Source organism: Anomalospiza imberbis, chromosome 5, assembly GCF_031753505.1.
Source record: "Anomalospiza imberbis isolate Cuckoo-Finch-1a 21T00152 chromosome 5, ASM3175350v1, whole genome shotgun sequence".
NCBI lineage: Eukaryota > Metazoa > Chordata > Aves > Passeriformes > Viduidae > Anomalospiza > Anomalospiza imberbis.
In genome coordinates, this window is record NC_089685.1 from 47,422,752 (window position 1) to 47,435,413 (window position 12,662).

The window sequence follows — 12,662 nt, forward strand, 5'->3', positions numbered from 1 at the left end:
CAGCTGCCACCGATTCCAACAGAAACTCCAGGCATTTAATTTTGAGCTTTACAACATAAATTACTAATACCTCCTTTTTGATTAATCTGTGGTGATTTTCTAGAGACCCACACCTTGTCAGTCTAACTGTTCTGCTGTGCTAGTCTGGTATCACCTACGACGTGATGAAAGGACATTCCTCAACAAACAGAACATGAACCCAAATATCACTTTCTTCACAGAATAAATGTAATGCTGCACATTTGGGTCAAATCACTATATAAAGTGGTAAAGGAGGCACCCTGAAAAAGTACCCCACAGACTTGATTATAACATATTTAGATATTTTTTAATAGAATTGTTCTGAGATTGTGGTTTCTTCACATAACAAAAAGTGCCACTATTTACCTGAAGGCAAATATTTTAGTTCAGTTCTCTGCCATTATTTGTTCCAGTCCATTTTTCACATCTATATAGCTTGTATCATTATTGACACAGCTATATGAGTAATAACATGTATCATGCCTCTTTCTGTACACAACTCATATAAAGAAGAATAGGGTAGTTCAGCCAAATTACTAATTATGAAGGGTATATTTTCAAAAAACAGGAATCAATTGCACATCACAGTCACTGACTGTGGTCATTCATTACATCTCCGCTGTAGATCCTGCTCTGCTTTATAGGAGACATGTCATTACCAAGAGGCAGTAAGAAAATACTGCAGAAGTTTTAGCCTCTGAATGATAAATATGTTAGTGTTTTGTAATGTACAACAAAAAAGATGAAAAAAGTCACACAAAAAAAGGAAGATGGAGCAAGGAACTGTTCTGGTTTGCTGGTTCAGTGACATACTGTTCCAATGCAGCTCTTCTGGCACCTATTCCTCATACAAACACTCCTAACTAAACACTTAGAGATTCTGACTTGATTATCTGAACATCATGGAAGACTCCAAATGCAGATGAAACAGAGTTTTAGAAATGAAATACTCACACACCTAATAGGCATATAAAATTTTCAAAGTAGTAATTTTAAAAACCTAGGATGTTCAATTGCCCGGCCTATAATGTGTTGATTTAATTGTATACCCTTAGTAAACTAAAAAAAAAAAAAAAAAAAAAAAAAAAAAAAAAAAAAAAAAAAAAAAAAATCCGTAAAAGGTCCAAGCTTTCAGACTTAGTAATGTCCACTGCCTAAAATCAAGCAAGAAACAAAAACAGGTTGTGTAAACAGAGAGGAAACAAAAGCAAAAAAAAAAAAAAATCATTTCAAACCTCTCAGTCTGCATAGCTGAGGAACCCAGGAGTTCAGTCTGTCCAGTTGGAGTGTGTGAAGTGACATTATTAATCTCCTCTTGTTTACCTTTCTGAGTGCCTTACCTCAAGACTAGATGTTGAGAGAAATGAGTCTGTGGTCCTCTTGCCTCCATCTGTCTACCTGGACATCCTTCAGTGACTACACTGCATAACTTGCTAGGTGTTAACCATGTCCCATTCCTTACTCCACAACAGCAGCAGTTACCTTCTTCATCTTTCAGGTAATAGTGCCTATACTTCACAGGACAAAATAAAAATGTGCCTTCTAATTTGGATTATTAGCCACGTGAAAGTGCATCCCGCTACCAACTGAATTAACAACTAATAGGGATACTAAAAAAACCTGAACAACCCCACACCAAAAGAAACACAAACAATAACAAAAAACCTAAACTATACTTAAATAGCCCAAAATCTGTTCTTTAACTGATGTCATGTACACCCATTTCAGTGTTTCACAATTGCTTCTTCATTCCTGAAACATGAAATCATTCCAAGGGGACTCCAAGCTTTGCTGTATTTTCCATGTTTCACTTCAATAAAATATTACAAATACGTTACCATGTAGCTGGGATTTTTTCTGCAATCATCATAACAAAGCAATGTTTTCATAATATCGCCACAAACCACATCTATTACCTCATACAAGAGCACAATGTTTTGGCAATGCAGTGCAAATAGTAGGAACAACTTCACCATCATCTTCCAAAATAGTTCTTTGAACACGTTTCCAAAAAACAGTAGCGACAAAAGCCCTGCCATTCATTCCTTCCCTCCACCCTCACGGTGGATGGGAAGAAAGCACTGAAACAAGCACTGCCCTCTCCCATCTCTGTGTTATTTAGAGGCTCTTGATCACAGTCACCCACAGCTAATTCACTCTGGAGTCAACAGGAAGCATTCCAAAACCTGGAGAAACTGCATACATCATTAAACCTGAGCACTCCAGAATAAGGTTTAAGAAAAGCAGATTGTTTAATCTTCCTGTCTCATGTGTCTTAACCAAGTCATGGTGAGGGCTGGGGAAACACCTAAATTATACCAGAAATGTAAGCAGTGCCCCGTTTTAAGTGAAAATGACACTGAAAATTACAGCAGAAAAAATTGAAGATGAGGTAACAATTCTTTTGCTTGTGGCCTGATGCTTTTAGCAAGTCCAAAACCTACAGAACTTCAAAGGAATCAAAGTCACTCAAAGCCTAACAGAGCTGCCTTTATTTATGTGTTCAATCTACTACACTCCTTCCCAGACTTTACCCAAAATGGTTTCAAGCAACTTACTGTTAATAAGGATTAAAGCTACTTAACAGAAGTATTTCCAGAGATCACATCACTATCAGGCCTGATTAACAGGTCTTGAAGGCTACAGCAGCAAGGCCGCACTCCTCATATATTCTAAATATGACTATATATTTGTATTCTGGATTCCTTCTCAGTGAGAACCAGTGCATGCAAAATAAATTCCACAATCCCACATCTTGTATACAAAGGGCATCACACATATCCTGCGACTTAAGCTATTCTCCTGAAATTATCTTAGTCTCACACAATCACACTTCAAATACCCCATATGTCCACTTTGGTTATCCCTCCTTTGAAAAGCTAATAAATGTAATACTTAGATGCAACTGCATTTCATCTAGAAACAATTATCTGCAGTACTTTGTGCCAGGAAAAGCATCAATAGGCATCATTAACAACACTTCCACTTTATTTTCTTACCCTCTAATGGGCCCAATCCAACACCCAAGCGAAGTCAATGAGAGCCTCACAATTGTTTTCAGTGGGAGCTGGACAGAGCCCCACGGTGGCACATGAATGTGAGGTTTGTGCAAGGAGGCCGAGTGACAAGCACAGCCTCTGTTTATTCACACCACGATACTGCAAAGGGAGAGGAAGAACAAACTTCCCGGGATGTTCCCACTACCCAGAGCTGCTGAAGAGCCAGCAATAAAAGCTCTGGAGGTGGAAGCAAACACTGCTCTCTGGACTTACTCAGTCCTTGTTCGCCTTTCTAAAGCTGTCCGTAAGAGCTGAGAACTGGACTGACACTGGCAGCTGGTAAAATCAAACATTTACCTGTTACTCTTCCTAGGTGTTCCTACAATTAAAAAACACAGTACAAGACCCACCCTTGGTGCTACACAGAGCCTACTATTCACCCGGGTTTTTTTCATTTCAAAAGAAAAACATTTGATCTGCACAATAGTTCTCAGTTACAATGCACTTGTCTTGCTTTACTGAACTCTACCTGATACAGGGTTTAAAAATGGCAAACAATTCATTTCAGGCACTCACTTGGATGTTTCACACATATAAAAATAAGGAGAGGGGAAAAAAAGAGCTCTCATTTTCCCCTAAAATACCCATGGAAGGGGTATATTTCCAAAGAGCCTGGATGCATGAGCCAAACGATTAAAAACACTCAAAAGTGCCCCATAATTCTAAAAGGACTCCCAAGTGCTTTGTACTTGCTGGCTCCCATGCAATGTTTTCCCAAACAATTTTTTATTTCTTGATGAAAATAATGTACTCTTCCCACACACACACTCATGCCTTTCTCCTGCTTTCAGCGTTAAATGTAACACCAGACTCTTTGAAAGTGCAGATGTTATATTGTGGGAGATAAGAATTCCCGCTCACTTCTGGTGAGCAGCAGAAAGCACTCTGGGAAAGGTTCAGCTGGCAGGTACAAAACAGTTCACACAACCAGAGAAGGGGTTGCCTGGCTGGCATGTGGTCACCTCATGCATGGGACAGTGATTGTTTGGGGACACCTGTGGCCACCAGGTGATCCAAAAGCTAATTGGGTAAAAGGATGTGTGAACAGCGATACTGCAGTGGCAGACAGCCAATGCATGCTTGTTTTGGGTTAAGTTTAGAACATAAAAAGGCTTGCTTTGTTGCAATAAATTATCTTCTTCAAAGAAAGAGGTCTGTGTGTCTTTGTTCCCCATTGCTACATTATCCAGCCTATTAAAGGTAGGAGACAACTTTTTCCTGGAGACTCTAAAATCTCTATTTGTCTAGGGCTTCCTGAAAAGCACAAGATGCATGTAATGCTCCAAGGGATTCCCAAAGTCCTGCACTGACATGTGCCTGACCTCGCCTTCCCTCGCACGCTGGAGCTACACAGTCAAGCACTGGCAGGCTGATATTCTATTGCCATTTGGCACCTGCATATTGCAAACCCCACTTTTAGTTGGCATTATAAAAAGACAGGCCACAAGGAGAGTTGAAGTCCAACCATTAAACCTCGTCATTCGCACCCAAGTTTAATGCAGATGCAGCTGTAACCGATGGTAACACCAAACTCGCTGAAAATCACAAAAGCATCCTCCTCTGAAAACCATCCTCTCTCCATCTCCAGCTTTCCACAGGTCAGAGGGCTAAACTTAGTGGGAAGGGTGATGGAATGCAGCAGTTTCCTTAAAACCAACACAAAGAGACCAGAAAGAGACAACCAGAATTTTAGTGGTGAAAGCGAAAGAAGAAATGAAAAAGAAAAGAGAAAAAAAGAAGGGAGAGGGCAAGATATTTGCTCATCTTGTATTTAGAGCACAGGGGAAACTTAGCCTTAACAGTGTAAATCAAATTAAACATTTCAGGGGTCTGACTTTAAAAGCTGCCATTTTAATAAAAAGGGGGACAATTGGAAGGCTGTTTAAAATCTGTAGCTGCATTCTCCTACTTCTGCCTCCTCCTTCTTCCAACCCTTCCTCCCACACCACCAACTGCCATCTCTAATTTACCTTGCCATGCAGTCACTCCAGAAATCCCTCCCAACCACAGAGGACTGGAGGAATCTACAGAAAATAAACTGACAATAAATACGACTATATTACCTAAAGGGAGGAGGGGAAGCAACGAAAATTACCAAACTGTTGACATTGGTCAAGAAAACTTTCCCCTCTAAAATTTCAAAGAACACGAAGTCCGAGCAGCAAAGGTCTCATTATGAATTCACTCAAAACTAGTTTTTTTACAGAGTTCCTTCTCCCCCATCCCTGAATACAGAAGCCCATTCTTGTGCAATCATTAGTGCTCAATGGCAGATAGGCTGCTATTTCCCACTCCTGAAGAAACCCATTTTATGGCATGCAATGTGAAGAGCTGCTTCACTGATCAGAAGGTCAAGCAGCTCCAGTAAAGCTGCTGCAGGGAGGCATGGTGACACCGTGGTGGGAGAACTATCTTTCTTTCTATCTGGATCATCACTGAAAGGGCCTCAGAACTCCCTTAAACTTAAAAGGTTTATTGTTTTAATCCCTACCTGGGAGAATAACAGGACTCCTCATATAAACGTAGAAAGTAAGTGTGACTGCATGTGGGGAGAAGGTGAAAGGGAAGCAGCTGAGGAAGAAAAAGGATGAGTATAATATAGAGAGAGGGCTGCAAGTCTGTCTTCTTGCTGGCACTGAAAACATTAATACTGTTGAGGCTTATTTCTCACACATTTTTTAAGAGTCGGATTTTTGCTGTCCACACATCATGATTCAACTAAAGCTATGCAGAAGTTTTTAAGTTTCCAATATTATCATCATTTTATCCATAGAAATCCAACTTTATCTGTCTTTCAGCATCTTGGATCTTCTCCACAAAAAGCCAGGCTCAGGCTTTTGTAATGTAATACTTTAAAGCATAGTTTTAAAATGTAATAGTTTAAAGCAGCACTTTCTTGAGACCCCGTAACATACAGAAAATGAAATCTTTATTAAAATGAGAACGTAAATATCAATCTGTCCTTTTATTCACCCTCCTGACATCTTGGAAGCAAACATTCCAGCCCTACTTATAAATTAGAAGAACATTTACTGAGGAAAGCATCCAGAAACATTATGAACTGACATAAGCAGCTCTCCAGACACAGCAGCAAGGAACCCTCAGCCCTGTCCAAAGGTGTTAACAATGCAGGACTAATGTGACACGGCACTAAATGGATGGCCAAACACAGAGGCTTTGTCACATGCAGGAGGTTGCATTTTTGCCATCTTTTTCCAAACATCCACCTAAGGGAAAATACTATCAAGGAAGTAAAATACTTTCAAGGAAGAAAAAGAAAGAAGAAACTGTTTTGTCCTGCATATTTTATGGACAACTGCTAACAAAGAGTGTAAGCTCCGCAGATTATTTATTTTTTTCTTATGGTGGATTTTCCTCTGCTTAACTTAAGGGTAAAACATGAACTGGTCAGAGTACCAAATTCCCACATACCCAAATCTCCTAACTTTCAAAATTTATTTTATATAGCTACACATTTAATAAATAGGGTTTTACCAAAGGTTTTAGTCAGTCTCATTCATTCTCAACCTTTAAACAGATAAACTGCATCAAAATGATTGTATTATATTCCTATAATTTATGGCATCAAATTTACTTTCCACCACTGCACCACTAAAGGAAGACTGTGGTCCTGATTTAAAGCTGTAAATTCCGATCAAATGGGAAAGTGTTAAATTCAGAAGAGCTTTTGGTCCATTAACTTCCATGCTGATTTGACACGCTCTGCAGTGCTTGGGCAACAGACTCTGCCATACAGCGTATTCCTAAGCAAACAGTGCTTTGTGTCATAAACCATCTGGGGTGTCAGTTCCAAGGGCCACTCATCTAGGCTCCTCTGATACACATGGAAATGCTGAGGTGCAGAACAGAAACTTTTCCTCAATACAAAATATCTTTTGCAAGGGTAAAGGAGATGTTGCCATCAGAGAAACGACGGCAGACGCAAAATTTTGGCTAAGGGTGCTGTTTTTGTTATTCTACCGAAGAAAACCACTGGACAAACAAGCTTTCTAAGACACTGGGATTTTTCTAAGGTGCCAGTGAAAGTGATACCCTTCATAATCTGGACAGTGCTCCCTTTCATATCAGAGCCTATAGTTGCAAAGCTAAGTGCCAAGCAGATGGTTGAAATCTGTTTTGTATAAGAAGTGTGTGCGCATACGCATTTTTTTTAGATGGAGTTCTTTGTATTCATATACAGGCCTAGGTTCTAGCCATCAAAACACTGGCACTGAAGCAATCATTAGCTGCACTTTAGACAACTGGCAACTAAGGTATTCAGAGTTCTCCACAAAATGTTCAGCGAATACCTCCCAGATGTACAGCAAAGGCAAAAGACCGTCTTCTTAAACTGGTATCAGTGCTTTGGACGGCCTTTCAATAGACTGCACATGTATGTAAAAAGCTATTGTATTTATCTCCTTTTCGAAAGAATGCTCTGTTACGCTCTAAGTGTTTGTAGAAGCTTTTAAAAACACAGGCTTCCACATCAAATTCTACCCAAATACAACAGCAGAAACTCCATTCATCTTGTTTTCGACTTTCTAAGAAACATCTAGCAGGAAATTCTCTAGGCAATTTTAAGAGAGAGACTTTGTCTTTCTTATCTGATAATCATTTAGCTTATTTTAAAAGTAAATATAAGATAGGCTCACCTGCTCTAGAGGAATCAGTTCCAGACAAGATGAACCTGTTCCTGCTACCCTGGACAACTCATGCACATCACCTCAGCTGCAGGTACCTCAGTCATTTTCTAAGTGGGTTGCTTATTACCACAAACAGCAAAACCAGAAATGCTTACCAGCATAGGGCTCTGCTGTCTGCCTGGGCTTCTCATGGAATCAGTGAACAGGTGACAATAATTTGCCTGGTGACAAATTAACAGAGGTCACACTTTTGAAAACTGGGGTTATCAAACAAATGTGTATTTGGAAGAAGGCATTTCTGTGCAGCAGTCTCTCTATAGGCCTTGGTGGCCACAACTGGGAATTAGTACCTTAGGAAACACACAGTTTCAAAACAAAGATTGACTTTCTGTGCAGTGCCAAGTCCACTAAGGGCCAGATGTTAGCTCTGGCATAATTCAGGTAAATTTTCATCATGGCCATTCAGATCATTCTAATCTGTCAGGCATACTTGTTTAGGAGAAAAAGATAGTCAACCTGTCATCAAAGCACAGCAACACAGAACTCCCAAAATCCTGAGATTTGCTGAAGCCTACAGAAATCCCTCCCGATGCTTTGGAAACTCTGGTGACATTGCAACCCATGGATGTTTGCTGCAGGTTAAGGAAAGTCAGAATTCTGCTCCTTACGAGTCACATTTTCATGCCATCGTGGAGGACTGGGGTGAGGAACTCCTTTCTCATGGAGTTCAGCAGGATGTTAATTAATTAATTAGGCCTATGTTTTTAGGACCTGACACTGAACTCCAGTGCTACTGAGTCCAAACACTCAGAATGGGCACTTTTTTAAAGGATGCCTTGACTGGCCCTATCACAAAACAGGTCTTTGTGAACACACTGCTGAAAAACTACAACTGAAGCACTATGGAACTGGCCTGATCATAATCCATTACCTTGAAAGTAATGTCACTCTTGAAAAGTTCATAAAAAGAGAATAACTTAACAGCTTAGTCATGATATTCAAAGGCAACAGAGATCAAATACACCCAGGACTACCTCGGTTTATACCCATTTTTTCAACAGAGTGTAGTAAAGGATGCAACACACAGCCTAGACATAAAGCTACCTGCAGACCTCAGCATTTCAGCTCTACTCTTACAGAGCATGCAGTTGGAAACAAGGAAAAAATCCACTAAAACAGATTAGAACTTTTAACGTAAGAAAATAATTCCTCCCTTTTAATAACCCTGTATTATTTCAGGTCACATTTAAAAAGCGGATGTCAAACGTCTGGGTAAGAATCACAGTGCATTTTGTGCTCTGCAGCGGAGTCTTTTGCTTTTAGGCTGGTTGGCTGGTTTGCTCACTGTGGCTGCCTACATTGCCACTTTCAGAGGAGTCTGTTCCTCACATCAATACTCTCCACGTGAACAATTTTTTCCTGGACTCACCTCATGCCTGGTCCTTAGGTTATAAAACATATGACAGCTCTGGTACGTATGGCTGAAGACGTTAGATGTTCCCCAGGACCAAAGTTTACCTGTTCATAGCACACACAGTTTCTCAAATTACTGCTTAAACACAGCAGGCACTGCTGTCCAACTCCAGCTATCCAAACTTGCCCCCCGGTAAGGAGGTGGCTTAGAAGCAACTCGGATAACTAGAGGGTCTACAAACAGTATTCCCTCCCAGCCCTCAATGATACAACTGTGGCTACAAACATTTCTTTAATTTATTTTATTAATTATACTCCACAGTCCCTATTTTACATACTTAAGTGATTTGAATACTATAGTTCATCTTGCTAGAATGAGACCTTTAGAAATTATAATTGGACAGAGAGAAGTCTGTAATTTGCAGTTCTTAGGATCTCAAGAAGGGAAAAGGAGGGTGTCTCGAGGTTAAAAAAAAAAAGACTACCAGTCAGCATCGCTACTTTTTAAACTCACACATGCAAAAGATTTTGTGACAGCATTCCTCAGTTTACACGTCTATAGGTTGAGGCTAATCTCGCTTCTCAATCTAAAAAGCACAGAAATCTTCATGATTTGTATATCAATGCTTACCAAATGCTCTGAATTCCTAATCAAAAGACTTTACAGGAAGTATGAATCTATTATTAATAATATCAGTACTTCTAACAGTAAAGCAACTTCTCCATACATGCATCTGGAAAAAAAAAAAAAAAAAAAACAGAAAGAGAATACCCATATACATATATTGCTCAATTTATAAATTGTTAAGCATGGCTTCAGGACTGAAATCTCATTCATGAACCATGCTATGGATCTCTTACCTACTCCCTGTTTCTGAATTTTCCCCATACAAAGACACATTTATGTTACTCTAAGCACAAAGGCTGCTCTGTGGAATGGAAAGAAACCTTCTTTTTTTGTGTTTGTACAGTGACAAGCATAATGGGGTCCTGACTCAGGATGCTTGCACTCTACAAAAACACAATAAATCAATTACACTAATACACATGAAGATTATCTATAAAAGAGATGCATGGCATACTTGAGAGTGGCACAGCATTTTTCCTATAATTTGCTTGGCATTTCATGCCAATGCCTAATGTGCATTCCCGACTCACACAATTCATTTCAGACTTTAGGCAAGAACAGAAAAAGTGAGCAGAACTTACAAAACATAAGCAAAGGAGAAGAGCCTTCCACTGAGAAATTCTGCCAAATTCTGATCTCAGTTGTAAAACCAGAATCAGCCCGATGTTCATGGGGTTTTGACAAAGATGAGAACCAGTAGCCTTCTTCAAAACACACCATAAATTTCTACTTCAGTGTCCAAAACCCAGGAGCAAAAAACAAATCAAAGCCTGAACCTGAAGAGAGAAATGTATTTTCCGTGTCCCTGTTATATTCAAATTCAAAAGCCTAGATATTTTTAACAGACATGGAAAAAAAGAACTATTTGGCTTTACTCAGCAACTGCAGAAGGAAACTGTACCAAAAGAATAATGTTGCATGTTCTGTTTTCAGTTGATTTCATTTAGCCTTTCAGTTCTATTTCAGTTATGTTTCATTTAGCCTATTTTTTTTTTAAAATAATCATCATGTTTTGGTGATTCACATTTCACACCATCCCGGGAACAAGTCATGTAAATACAACACAGCAAAATGACCCAGTTTGTTAATAGACATGCAGAACGGGTAAGAACATCCTTCCCTCCGCCCTTACCAACCATCACCTTCCCACACATCTCTTGTCTATCCAAAAAAGCGTCTGCCCCGGTGAGGCCATGGTATCAAAACGTAGGGATAAAACCCTACGATCAGAAACCTGACTAATTCTTGGGAGAAGATGTTTTCAGTCTTGTTTTACAAAGTGAATGTAATGAGGACGCTAAGGGAATTTATCTGGAAGCAGAAGACTTCTCTGCAGTCTGATACAGCACTCAGAACTACAGCTCCCTCCCAGCACAAAGCTCTGCTCAAGTGCTTTAGTCCTAACCCAGGCAGACCAGCCCTAAAGGTCAGGGGGCACCACATGCTTCCTGCCCTTCATCAAGCATTCTCCCTCTTAAATCAAGGAATACTTCCAAATTCATAGAAATGGCGTGCAGAGACGCACTCTGGCCTTTCAGACAGTGATGACTTTTAGCTTCATCACACTCTGCTGGAGTGTAGTCTCTTCATGCCCCCCAGCAGAGCGACTCCAAACCATGGAGGGCAAACACAAACGGGTCTGTGCGAATGGGCGCGCACGCTCCCAACATTCTGGGAGGCTCGCTGGTTTAAATGGCAAAAAAATTTGGGTGAAATATTTCCATATAACTATGGTGAAAAAAAAGGAATAAAAGCATTAAAGACTGTTTAGAACTGTTAATATTTTCTTTAGTTTTGGTCCTCTGTAATCCACTGAGCTGGCAATGGCGAGTAAGTCCAGCTCGCTGTCACATATATCAACTTTGGCCATGCCCAACCTCTGAGATGAATCAATGAAAGCTGGGTCAGTTTTTTCATTCCCACATTCTTAAAATAATTAATCCCAGCACCAAAGAAACCAGGAGGATGACAAACTGTATGGGTTTCTCTTTATATGAACTACATTCCTAGGGCTTTCTTCTCTAGAACTACAAAAGTCCATGAAGAACACTAGATGTAGACAATGCTCTTAACTACAAAAATAGCACATACCTCTCCCACAAGTTCCTCACCACTAAAAAGAATTCTGAGTATTCACACAAGAAAATTAAATATCAATTCACTCTGCTTATATTTTTGCCCGCAAATGTAACAGAATTATGTTATGACAGAAACAAATGAGCAGTAATAAAACTGTAATAAAATCACAAAGAAAATTAGCACTAAGGCAACATTTTATGGCATGTTTAGGTCTAACAGCAGTCAGACATCCACATCTTAGGAAAAAAAACCACAACCCAAAAAACTTAAGACCGTCTATATGAACTTGAGGAAACACAAAACCAGAATTGCATGGCAAAAAAAAAAAAAAATATTATAGATCTCAAAAACCATGTGCCAAAATGAATTTGAATACTTGGTCTTTAAAAAAACAGAAGTATGAAAAAGAAATTTGGAATATTAAACATAAATTTAAAATACTACACATAAATTTAAAAAATAGCAAAATATAAATGCAATTTGAGAATTGAGAAATATTACCTGATTAATCCCACTGTACTTTTAAGGGAAACAAGGTCAACACCATTTCAAACTGCCAAAGCGAGCCACAAGCTTTTCCTCCTTTTCACTTTACCTCTGAGTCACACAAGTCAAAAATTATATCATCATGTTGGTATTATTTTTTTTTTTCTTTAAACGAGGTGACAAAAGGACAAGTTTAAAAGAAGTTCCAAGCCAGATCAAAACCAGGACACTGGAAAATGTTTGCCAATTTCTTTCAAAACAAACAGCTCCCCCAATACCATGGGAAGTACCTGAACTTCATACTAACATCTGATAATTCTGGCAAATGGA

At 39.3% G+C, this 12,662-nt stretch overlaps 1 protein-coding gene across 18 annotated transcripts in view; it reads right to left on the reverse strand.

Annotated features, from left to right (window-relative positions):
- SOX5 (SRY-box transcription factor 5) overlaps nucleotides 1-12,662 on the reverse strand; it is a 608,493-nt gene that overhangs the window by 263,834 nt on the left and 331,997 nt on the right. For 3 of the 18 annotated variants that reach the window (XM_068190523.1, XM_068190520.1, XM_068190521.1), the window contains exon 2: nucleotides 7,882-7,947. The exons of the other annotated variants lie outside the window; for them this stretch is intronic. The gene's annotated coding sequence lies outside the window, so the exon portion shown is untranslated. The remainder of the gene's footprint in view (nucleotides 1-7,881; nucleotides 7,948-12,662) is intronic. 18 annotated transcript variants of the gene reach the window in all.